This window comes from Danio rerio, chromosome 21 (genome assembly GCF_049306965.1).
Source record: "Danio rerio strain Tuebingen ecotype United States chromosome 21, GRCz12tu, whole genome shotgun sequence".
In the NCBI taxonomy this organism is placed as follows: Eukaryota; Metazoa; Chordata; class Actinopteri; order Cypriniformes; family Danionidae; genus Danio; species Danio rerio.
Window position 1 is genome coordinate 38,081,161 of NC_133196.1, and position 13,601 is coordinate 38,094,761.

Sequence of the window (13,601 nt, forward strand, 5' to 3'; positions counted from 1 at the left end):
CAGACATGTCTATCACTGTTCAGAAAAACAAATACAGTATTTCCAAACTCACAACTTTGTGTTTGAGCTGTCAGAACACTTAAATAGAAGTTTTGTAATTTCACACATTTCATTTCAATGTTTAATTTAACTTTTTTTTATTTCACAGAAATAAATGTATAAAAACTGGGAAAACTGGAAAAGTACAGTTTCAAAAAGTATATGTTTGTACCAGAATTGTCCATATTAGTATCTTAAATGTACATATTAGCACCTAAAGTGTACATACTACTGACTTAAAAGAACAAAAGTCGAGATATCACACTGTGACAGCACAGTCGGTGTTGCCAGATTGGGTGATTTTGAACTTGATTGTGCGGGTAAAAAAGGGCATTGGTGGGTTGACAAAGTTTGTGCGGTTTTGAAACGTAAATTTTATATGCAACTTATTTAACAAAACATAACTGTGTGCTACTACTCCATTCAGTTAGTAGTGACCAGTGCATAGTGAAACTGCGTGGGCCCACCTGCAAGAGGTGAAGGAAAGCTGTATTAAAATCTGATTACGCAGACAAATCTGACTCCCCTTCGCGTGCTCGCGCATCACGCAGCGCCTGCAGTTAAACCCAAGTTAGCAGTTTACCATAACACTTTTATCAACTGTTTTTTCGCAATTGATGACAAGACCAAACATAGAAGTGTTATCTGCTTGACAAGAAGCACATAATTTTGTTAAAAAGAATTTAAAATGCCAAATGGGACGAATTTATACCTCATTTTAAAAGTAAAACATACTCTAATAGGTCGTGTAAGCTACACAACAGTTATGTTGTGGTTCTGTGACTGCTGGTGTTGGTTGCTGTATGGTTAAACATTATGACATTTAAAGTAAAAAGGATAATTTTGATTTAAATAAATTAAAATTAAATAATCTAATATTTTAGAATTTTGTTTTTTTTTGGGGCTGGAAAAAGTCAATCCCAAATTTTCATTTCTCGCAATTTGCTATGGTATGTTGTCCTCATCAACTTTATTATACCTCCAGACCACAGACATACTCACGCTTTCTGCTTCAAGCTGCTTATACATAAACATATATATTCGAGACCTTATTGGGAGGTAATGTCTGATTCCGGTCAATTTTGTGATACAATCTGGACATTCCTAATAATGGCCAAATATAAAATAAAAAGTACAACATTATAGCTAATATATTACAACATGTTTATATACATATTTAAACATTTCAATGGTTAAAATAAATAAATAAATAAATAAATAAATAAATAAATAAATAAATAGGCACTGTGGTGAACCCTGATTATGAAGAGACTAAGCTGAAAATAAAATGAATGAATGAATGAATGAATAAATAAATAAATACGGAAGCTGTAGCAACCCCTCATTAATAATGAGGCTAAGCCAAAAAGAAAATGAATGAACGAATGAATGAATAAATTAATAAATGAGGCTATAATAAATAAGCAAATAAATAAATAATAAAAATAAAAAATAAGGATGTTGTGGCAACTCCAGATTAATAAAGAGACTAAGCCAAAATGAAAATAAATGAATAAATGACTGAATAAGTAAATAATAAAATAAATAAATAAATGAGACTGTAACAAACAAATAAATAAATAAATAAATGAATAAGGATGCTATGGCGACCCCTGATTAATTAAGAGACTAAACCAAAAAGAAAATAAATGAATAAATGAATTAATTGATAAATCAAAAAATCTATTAATAAATAAAAGAGGTTGTAATAAATAAGCAATAAGCAAATAAAAAATAATAAATAAGCAAATAAAAATTGATAAATTAATAAATAAATAACTAAATAAGAACGCTGTGGTGACCCCAGTTTAATAAAGAGACTAAGCCGAAAAGAAAATGAATGAATAAATAAGGCTCTAAATAAACAAACAAACAAATAAATAAGGATGCTGAAAGAGACTAAGCCAAAAAGAAAATGAATAAGTGAATTAATAAATCAATAAATAAATGAGGTTGTAACAAACAAACAAACAAAATGAATAAGGATGCTGTGGCAACCCCTGATTAATAGAGACTAAGCCGAAAGGAAAATAAATGACTAAATAAACAAATAAACAAACAAACAAATAAATAAATAAATAAATAAATAAATATTTTTATGTATGTGAAATTCAAATTTCTGATTTCTATGTTGTTTGCTTTTACTAACTAACAAGTACAAAAGTGTACCTTCTGTACAACTGTGTCAACTTGTAAATAGCATTGCATACTTTTGTGAAACAAACTGGGCTAAAAGCAACTATTTCTCCCACAATAAGTTACATACAGCCTAGGCTGTTCAGACAGTTTGTTGTACAGACAAAGAACTGGCAACACCCAGAAAGAGTAGATGCGGATATCAGTCAGCTGGGAGAAGATAAAGCGACTGAGCACTTCACAGTGTATTTCTGATGAAACAGAAAGCTGCTGTGTCCAAACCTCCGTATAGCAGTTAATCTCTTATTTTCACACACACACAATCCATATTTTACCCACAAGCCTCATAGGCAACCCCTCCCACCCACCGTGCCAGGCCACAAACTCCAGCCCCACTGCACCAGCAATAACAGATAGAACTGGGGCTGAATAAGAAAGAGAGCGAGCAGTCATGATTCACCCCGGCTAATCTGGCCGAGGCCTCTCTCTGCGCACGCTGACATGGCCCGTCCAGGGCTCCCTACGCAAGACAAATAGGACGGCTGGGGTGGGAATTGTGATGACAGCGTATCACGGGTCACATCGATTTCCCTGCCGCACGCTCTCCCGCGCCCCACCAGATAACCCCGCACTCCTTTCTGCCCATTGTTCATACCCCACCTGTCCCACCAGCCATAAATTTTCCCCCTTCTTTCCTCGCCACTGCAAAGGGCATTAAAGAAAAGAGGAGCTGAGAGGAAAAAAAAGGGGGGAAGAATTTGCCCTCCTCCTCCTCTCCTTACAGGTTGACAGTGTGTGATTAAGTTTTTGGTGCTGGCTGAAAGTGGCGAGCAGATGAAGGTCACGCAGATAGAGTGTGAAGAGGAAAGCGCGCGAGAGGAAGAAGGATAGGGTGAGAAAAGGGGTGAGCGGAAGGGGACGCTGGAGAGAGAGGTGTGAGGTGAACTGTGAGATAAAGCTGGAGGTGAAGACCGCAGAAATTTTTAAAAGCACACAAGGGTGTGCGTTTAACAGTCATGGCTGTGCATCTGTTCACTACAGTATTTTCAATTACAGTCTCTGTCAGCAGTACATACTACATAAAAATCATAAGTGTATACTTTGGGTCTTATTCATAGATGTAATTCTTTATTTAAGTGGAGCTGAGCTGGAATTGCTCTTCAGTGTTTCAGCAGTGAAAATTAAAGCACAGTGAACTGAACTAAACTGTATTTCAACTCTGAAAACTGGACTGACACAGTTTCAATCTACTACAACTTCTATGTTAAGCTGCTTTGACACAATCTACATTGTAAAAGCGCTATAGAAATAAAGATTAGTTTAATTAAAATGTTATTAACTCTAAACTAAAATGTTGTGCAGGGTGATTTTTGTGGCATTTGCAATAAAAAAAAAAACATCTAAGCTATTAAATCCAAGTCAATCATATCTTAGTGATAAATAAAACTGTGAATGAAACATATGAGAGATAGTTGTTTAGTTCAATTATTTACTGAAATTGATATGCTGTACTATACCAACAAATTATAGTTTATAACAACAAAAACAACAACGAAAAATCCAATAAAACCAGGTGTTACACATTAAAATACTATAGTAATTTATAGTAAATAAAAATATTTGTGAATAAGCATTATATTGCATATATATTACCAATTCTTCAATAATGAATTACACTACATAATGTGCAGTATCGTTATTATATAGTATATAGTATCATTAGTAACTATCATGAACTAATAGTAATTACCATAGTATACTGTAGCCTTTACAGTAAATTATTTATATGTATATACATACAGTTGAAGTCAGAATTATTAGCCTCTCTTAGAATTTTTTTACAATTCTTTGTGGTTCTTAACAAATAATGAATTCACAATATGCTAATGCTTAATGAATGATTCAAAGTGTGTAATTATAAAGTGTTACCACGGAATTTAATTTGTTATGGCATATTGAATTCTTTCATAATATGAGTATAACAACTGTAAATGTAAATCAAAGCGTTTATTACCACACTAAGTAACTAATAATACATGCCTGAATTATCAGATATATAAACATTTGTTTTAATAGTTTATTAATCATTTACTTACGCATTCTAAGACATCTTAAAAAACACCAACTACTCTTAAATACTCTTGGTTTGTAAATAATGTAATTCTAAATTTAGTAATGAAAAAATTATCTCTAACAAAGAATGAAAGCACAATTATTAATCACATTATTAATCTACCTGTAAGTCAAGAGTAGAGCATTTGTAACAGCTATAAACGTCTATTATTGTAGTGTTAACGCTTAACAAATAATAAATTCACTATTTGCTACCGCTTATTAAATTCATGTTGTGTTATAAAGTGTTACCAGGGTATTTAATTTGTTATGGCATATTGAATTCCTCCATATATGAGTATATTTGAGTCCATATGTGAGTATAACAACTAAATAAAAATCAAACTGTCAGCAAAAAAAAAAAAAAAAAAATTAATATTGAGCTGTTAAGTTGATACTAGTCTTGCTTCATTATATTCATTTTTTTCTGGAATAAATATACAATTTCAAACAAATCGTTTTTTCAGTCTTTTGAGATTGCTAACACATTTGCTTCAGTTTGTTCAGATTAGTCAAATCTTATATTTACTTGAAAGTTTCTGTGCTGAAATGCTGTGCTGCATTCGGTTTACTCAAAAAGAGATCAAATAGGATTTCACAGCATAAATGATTAGAAATCAACATCAATTCTTTGTAGTTCTTTTTTTGTTAAGTGGATGACTCCCATTCAAGCTTGCGGAACTTAAAACTACACATCCCAGGTCAATGCGGCATTAGAAAGGAGGTTAATGGCAGCAGGCTCTTGAAAGCCCTGCCCTCCTGCTGGCCCCTGCACACCTAATTGCAAGTCCCTTTTAAACGACAGATTTATCTTGCTGTGGCTGCTGATAGTGTTCACTTCAATTCATTTTATTCCATCCAGCAAAGAGGGTGGAAGAGCCCTCGGCCCATGACATTTACAAAGTGCCCCCGTTCTGTCTCTTCTCACTGTAATGTGCACGAGTAATGATACTGTGTGTGTGTGTGTGTGTGTGTGTGTGTGTGTGTGCGCGCACTAAGCCCAGCACAATGGAATATGTTTGTTAGTACATCCAGTTTGTCGGATGAAAATGTATTTTTGTTCCATCACTGAAGACAATATTGAATCATTTTTGTTGTTGCAAATTCAAACAAGACACAAATAATGCAAAAATACCTGACCTGACAAACAAAACGCATCCATCCACTCAACCCGACAAAACACAGCCAGCCAAGAGTACAAAGTGAACAAACAGATAAATAAATAAACTAACAAAAAGAAGTGAAGTGCTTTTATTTCTTTTAACTGACCACCACTATCAATAATTCATCTGTCAGACCTTTTATTTGCTGTCCACTAAAAATAAAGACAATATAAAGTTTCTGGAAAAAGCTTTCTTATCGGTCGCAAACAAAGAAACTCCAGAGCCACAATGGGCAGTAGAAAGAAACAAAGAATATATTAAATAATAATAATAGTAATAATTACAAAAAAATATTTAAAGGTTACACTAGGGATGCACCGATACAAAAAAATTTTTTTGGAAACTTGATCGATCCCAATACAAAAATTCTGACTATCGACCGATACAGATGTGATCCCAATACAGTGCTGTTTTTATTTACATTTTTTTACATAATACAGTTTCTATAGATCTGGTGATAAACTCAAATAATATATATTCTTTAGTAAAAATAACAGACCTAATAAACTAGGCTACATTATTTGAGCATTTATTATGACATGGATATGATTTTTTGTGGTCCAGCTTATGTTTCCTTTTTTACTAATACAATTTTTCTTTAAAATCTGTAATCGGCTACCAACATTGACTCTAATTGTTGGTAAAATAATCAGTCTTTCAGTCTGATATTTTCCTGCAGGTTTGATGCAGATTAAACGAAAACATCTGAGGCCAGTTTTACTTAATAAACATTCCCTCACCTAAACACGGTGCACTTATGCGCTTCATCAGCACCAAAACACAAACTGGTCTGTTAAATAAAATAATAATATAAATAAAATTACATTGAAATATTCAGTTTCAGAGTAGCCTACATTAGGCTAAATAATGTTCTGTTCACTTTTATTAATTTAATCCTCTAATAAACTTCAAAGAATAAATCAAAGAATAAACTCAGTTGGAAGGATGAGAGAACAGAAACTTGTGCGAATAATTTGACAGAGCGACGCACATCATGTCTGCGCAGCCTGTGCATGAATAAAGCAAACAGCAGCAAAAAGGAAAGAAATAGGTGCGTTGAGGATCTGTCTAATGTATTATTTTGCGTTTTCTAATTTAAAATTTCAGGTAGGCCTACTTTGTGTGTGAAGAGCAGGTAATAATTCTCTCTATTCCAGTGTTGCAAATGCAATCTGCTAATCTAACAGACACAGCACAACATGATTTAGAAACAGCAATGAACTCCTTGTTGCAGGTCAAAATTAACCCATTTAATGCAAAACTAAATGCATTTCTCCACTGAATGGAGAATGAATGACAGGCGCGGCGGATGGAAGCGCTAAATTGAACATGAATTTAAGCACTTGGATATTCTGTACTTCACATCAAACTATAGAATGGCTTTAGAACATTTAGGATATAGTAGCCTACATGACAACTTTTTAGTGTCTTAAAGAGTCTACCTTGTTAGCTGATAAATTATACAGAATATAGTGCATATAGATCGGATTTGGATTGGAACCAGCTGGCCGATACCCGATTCAGCAAAAATATGCGGTATCGAGTCGATATCTGATCCAAATACCAGGATCGGTGCATCCCTAATTTACACTGATTGCAAAGATTTAGTTAAGTGCCTAATTAAATGCTTAAAATGATAGTAATATTAAAATCCAAAATAGTAAAATACTAACCATAAAGCAAAATATATTAGAACCTCATCAGATCTGAAGTACTTTCTCCTCATATCTCTTCCTCGAACTTTTCTTCAAAAGACGTTTTTTCTCTCAGTGAGTTGCTTGACATAATGTCAGCCTACCCAGAGATGGTGGATTCTGCCCCCCGTTCCATATGGATGAACAGATGCCGGGGACAGGAACGAGAGAAAGAAGGCTATCTCCCTCAGCGCCTTTAACCCCAATGTGCTTTTCGTGCCCCCACATATTTGTTCGTTTTTATTTTGTACATGTGTCGGAGGGGATGGCTCCTGAATATTCAAAGGGATCCAATTAGGGAGTAATTTAGTGCGCGTCTACGACACAGTGTTTTTGTCAGGTAGGTGTACGCGATTGAACCCACTCGCACACACTAATATAGGTTTGTTTACACAAAGATTTACATATGAAGATCAAGGCGCACAACTAATCACCATAATTGCCAGAGTAAATGTTAAAAGATGGGCAACAGCTAATTATTTGAGGTTGTTTTGAACCGCGACGTCCTTTTTTTAGCACTTTTAATAATATCATGAGAGAGGAAATTAGTGACAAGTGTATGAAATGGTGCAGTCTGAGCAAAATAACATCATTTATTTATTTTATTTTTTTTAGATAAGGTCAGAATGAAGGTTGTTTTAGTGTCACCAGGTCATATTTCAAGGTGACTGCTAATTCAAAAGAAAAAAAAATGTGAAAAAGCCTTCTTAGTACTTTATTTATGATAGTGTGGAGACAAACATATTATTAACCTAGCTCAATATGTTTAGATTATTTAGTTATTGCGTTTTCTCAATGGTGATTAACATAATTAAGTATAGATAAAATAAAAACATAAACAAAAAACATCTGAAATTATTAAAGAAGCAATAATGTATAAACACTTCAATATTTAGATAATAATTATATGCTATTACTGGAAGTAGTAATATTTATTTGACCTTATTGCTTCAACAATATCAATATAAAATAAGATTTTAAACTATTTACCATAGAACTCTGGACATCATGAAAATAATTAACAGAATTAGAATAAACAAGATCTTAATGGTCCCAAATTGTGCTTTATGTTCTTTGTTTGTACTAATCTTGAAAGTTTAGATGATCTACTAACAGATTTTGTATGACCTCTTATTGTTTGCGATTATTAAAGGAGTTTATTGATTCGAACAAATCAAGGCGGTTAAGGTGAACGGAAAAGAAAAGCATGAGTAAGGAACTTTATATGAGATTAAGAAAAAGGAGAACCTTCTTGTTGAGGCTGATGGCACATAGACTCTGATGGCGCATCAGCCCGCTAGAGAAAAAAGCTTGAGAGAGACAGATCGCCCCTCTGCCAGTTAGACATTTATTCCCAACAAGATGGCAGTGTTTGACAGGAGGCGCCAGGGGAGCCCTAAAGCATGGGGATCCAAACGCCTGGGTGGTATTTATAGCTGTGAGACACAGTCCAATCAGAGCCAACTCACACAGGAGTAACACGACAGAAAAAAAAAAAACCTCTTAGATGAACAACCTCACAGATTCACAAACAAGACGTATGTTAGCAAGCAGTCCTCAATCTACTGTACCAGTTTACATCAAAAGAGAGTTTTGGGTTAAACTTTTTATTAACTAGCCCTTTTCATGTACTTACAATGAAATAATCATTAGTTTTAATGTACTTATTGAGTACATAGATGTTTTTACATTGTACTTAAGACTGATTAAATAAATGCTTTTAATTTTTAATTACACTGTTAACTATTCCTTACATCTTAACCCACCCTTTAACCTACCCATACCCCAAACCTTTCCCCAACCCTACTCGTATCTCACCTCAAGAGCATCAGAAGTGCTTTGTAATACATTATGAACACAGTAAGCACATTGTATTTATTTTTTGATGCAAGTACACAGTAGTTAAGGCCACTTAATATAAAACTGCACTTTTTTTGATTTATGAGTTTTATGAGGCAAATTGCATTTTACATTACAATAGATTTGTTGTTTTGTTGTTGTGCTTTTATTTTTACCCTACATCCAGATAAAGTCATTCCAACAAATATTTTCACAATTCTGTGAATTAGTGAGGGTGAAGTGCTCATTTTTACTTCATGTTAATTTACCACACATACATGCACCATCACCGTGTTCAATAGAGCTCAAATGTCTAAAACACAACTTCATCAATTTGGCAACACACACAACATCAACACATGCAAATACAAAAAATTAAACACACAAAGTATAGCGCATACCACAACGGTTACATGATTCGGGGTAGGGCTGCTTTATTTTGGAAAAAATCATAATCACGATTATTTTGGTCATAATTGTAATCAAGATTATACAAAACGATTATCAATTGAAGTCAAAATTATTAGCGCTCCTGAGAATTTTTTTTTAAATAAATATTTTCCAAATTATGTTTAACAGAGCAAGAAATTTTAACAGTATTTCCTATAATATTTTTTCTTCTAGGCTTATTTGTTTTATTTTACCTAGAATAAAAGCAGGTTTAAATATTTTGAAACCCACTTTAAGGTCAATATTATTTGCCGCCTTAAGCAATATTTTTTTAAATGTCTGCAGAAGAAACTACTGTTATACAATGACTTGCCTAATTACTCTAATTAAGCCTTTGAATTGCACTTTAATCTGAATGCTTGTATTTTGAAAAATATCTAGTAAAATATTATATACTGTCATCATAGCAAAGATAAAAGAAATCAGTAATTAGAATTGAGATATCAAAACTATTATGTTCTTTCCATTAAACAGAAATTGGGCAGGAAAAAGGTTGCTAATATTTCAACTGCATATATACAGTCATTTTCCACCCTGCAAAGGAAAGAGAAATATGAAACAAACTGTGCTTTAAGCATCTTCCCCCTAAGAAAAACACTTTAGCGAAAAAAAAAAATCTTCAGTGAAGAGCAGTGAGGGATTTTCTCGTTTTGTTTGATTAATAATAGAAACAGACGGCATCAGGGATATTTCGCGCTGTCACTTTAATGGTTTCTCTTTCACATGTCTTTTGATTCTCAACTCGTTTGTTTAATAAACAAATGAGGGTTAATATGAATAATCACTAAACACCGCGCTTTGACACCTGTTTGACCATTAAAGCGCTCAGGTTAAGATGACTTTAGATGTCTGCGCTCCTCTGCTCGCCTCAGTGTGCGAATGAGACAGAATGCTGACCGGCCACGTGCTTCTGACTGTGTGTGCGTGCCACATACACACATAAGCATGCAGCATTTCGCACTTTTAAGAGCAACAAATGTATACAACTGGAAAGGTGCAGTATATGATGCAATAATCGTTTATCTCGATTAATGCTTTTTCATAATCGTTTGAAGCCAAAATCGAAATTGAAATCGGATTTTCAATTAATTGCACAGCCCTATTTCGAGGGACCACAAAAAGTGATGAACTTGCTGCTTCGGGTTAGAGTCAGCAGTATACACAAGCAACAAGAAAGCAAGACCAGGGAACCAAGACCAAGACGTTAAAATCAACAATAAACTTGGTAATACTTTATATGATGGTCCATTTGAGTATTATCTGTTGATACTGCTCCTTCAACAGACATTTAACTGACTATAAGAAACTTTGCAAGTACATGTCAACTTACACTAACCCTAACCGTAACCCTAACCCCAATCTAAGAGTCTACTTATAATCTAATGAGAATTAGTTGACATGTAGATGCAATGTCACAAATGGACCATCAAAATAAAGTGTGACCAAAGCTCATCTTTTAGATATGCGACCTAAGAAAACATCTGACTCTAAACAGGAAGCAGCAGGGTTTATCATTTTTTGGTGTCCCCCGACACATTTCCGCCATGGTTTGTGCTATTTGCAGTGCATTTAGTTGCCAACCCAGGCTCATTCCGATTACGTACCCCTATATATATACATTACTGGAGAATGCCAAATACGTTCCAGGAGCTACGTTTTTTTTACTGATTTTGTTTTTGCGAATCTGCAGCTGTGTACGCTTTTTGAGATCTTAAATATCTCTTGAAAGGGCCATCCGCGCCTGCTGTTCTCGTGTAAGTCCCCCAAAGGCCGCTGTCGACTGACTACCAGACAAACTGGTAACAGCAGAAAAGCCATCCACATGAAGGTAAGCGGTCAGCTGGTAAGCGTGACAAGGAATGGCGTCATACTGCTCCATAGCGTTTATTTTGAAGACGAAATGCAGCCATAAGTAGCTCTGGCTACATAATTTGCGATATCCAGAAACGTATACAGGGCAACATTTTCAGAATGAGTCTATATTTCTATTTGCATATGTTGTTAGAACTGTGTGCACATGCTGTCAAAATGATGATGATGAGGTTTTTATCAATTTCTAAGTGTTTTTTTTACATGCTTGTACTTCCTTAAATTGCAGCACTTTTGAGCTCTCTCAGGCACCATACATCATCTCTACACAACCCAGTCTCATTCTAAAAACATACCGCAATATACATTTCTGGAGAGTGCCAAATACATCCCAGGAGCTGTGATTTTTTTGCAGTTTTTGTTTTTGCGAATCCACCAAAAGTCACTGTGGACACTTTTTGAGATCTCAAATTTCTCGCACAAGTGTCATTAGCGCCTGTTCTCACAAAAATCCAACAAAGGCTCCTGTCGACTGACTGACCGATGGACTGACCCACCCTCCTCCTTCACTAAACCCAACCAATAGTGTTTTTAAAAGCACAGACTGACCTGCTCACCCACTTCCCTAAAGACAACCGACAGTTTTAAAAAGCCATGCAAAAAAAGAGAAGCCCTTGCCTGATTTTTACCAGGTTTTCAGATTTTACGAGGTTCTCACTTTGTTATTTACTTGTTTATTTTATTTTTTGCATTTGTTTTTGTCTTACAAAAACATTCTTTACCAAACTCAAACCCCATTGTTGTGGTAAACTCCTCTCTGCATCTTAAGTCCACCGACATACATAGCAAGCTACTGGACAAACTAGTAACAGCAGGAAAGCCGAAGGTAATTAGTCAGCTGGTAATGCATATACGTACTTCTGCCTATATAATTTATGATCTCCAGAAATGTATATAGGGCTACATTTTCAGAATGAGCCTATGTTATCTCTACACTATCAATGGAAGTAGTATTTACGCTCAATAGTTAGACGGAGAAAACAAAAAAATCACAAATAAAATAACAATAACAACAACAACAACAACAACAACAACAACAACTAATAAAGCAACTATAGCCAGATTTTCACACAAATCTATTTGAATGTACCTGCACCACATCACAAAACATATAAATCCATTCATAATGCACAACTGAGTATAAATGTACCATTAAACGTATGTGGAAGATCCTCTGGTTTGTTAACTTGCTATACTGTAAATTCCACAAAGTACAGAAACTTCCTACCACTAAACCGCAAGTTATATACCGCCACAGTAAACTAAATACAGCGATACAGCACAGGAGACACTCCCTATCACCTCTTAATTTCGTTCTTCTACTTCAAATAATTCTCGGGGGTTACACTTCCAAAAACTTGAGTTCCAACGGGGCCCCTGATTCACTAGAGTGTGGAATAACAAGCTACATTAAAACCAGGCCCCCAAAAGGAAATGCACAAAGCACTTAATGAGCTCAACTGAAAGCAAAAGACTAATGTTCGTTAGTTAACCCCCACGATACATACGTATACGCACACACGCACAAAAAAAAGATGAAAGCAGGACAATAAAAAGCCCTAGCAGTAATAGGTTGAAGGAGGAAGTGAATAAGGGGGTATTAGTGTATATTACATTTTAACAGCCATATGCAGACTGGACCGCAGAACACGTCTGGTCTGTTGTGAAAGATAGAGAATGGAGGGAATGTAAAATAAAAGAACTGTTGGACCTAAACAGTGTGACGAGATCTATAAAAGTGGCACTGCATTGATCTTTGCCCTGCTGGGTTACCATTTTCGGGAACTTGAAATGTATAGTGGTTTTCAACGTTTAGATTTGTTAGTAATTTAGCAAAGCCAACCAGGAATCAACAGTAAAGTCACCACTGGTGGTGGATGAGGAGATTCCCCCGCAAAAATGTGAAAAGCCAGAAAAGCGTTATGTAAATGGAAGGAATTATTATTATTATTATTTAGTTTTTTGGTCTCCGCTAGCTCGTATCATTTAATTTTTGTTAGGAAAAGATGTAGAACTGACTCAAGTAATCTTATTTGAATTCGTACGGTCTCATTCGTACCATTTAGTACAATTTGCTTATCCCCCAATGGCGGCAAGGTTTAGGTGTGGGGTTTGGTGCCACACCTCCTATTTAAAATCATACATTCTTGTACGAATGAACTTCATAGCCACTAAACTGACAAAATGTACAATAGTTGCGTTTCCTCATGAGATCAGGCTGGACTGCAAGCATTTCAAAAGAATTTGTATGAATTAGCCACTAATCTGACAAAACTGAAAATAAGTTACGTTTCCGCGT

The 13,601-nt window shown here is 34.8% G+C and overlaps 1 protein-coding gene across 9 annotated transcripts in view; it reads right to left on the bottom strand.

Annotated features, from left to right (window-relative positions):
- dacha (dachshund a) overlaps positions 1 to 13,601 on the bottom strand; it is a 294,811-nt gene that overhangs the window by 29,132 nt on the left and 252,078 nt on the right.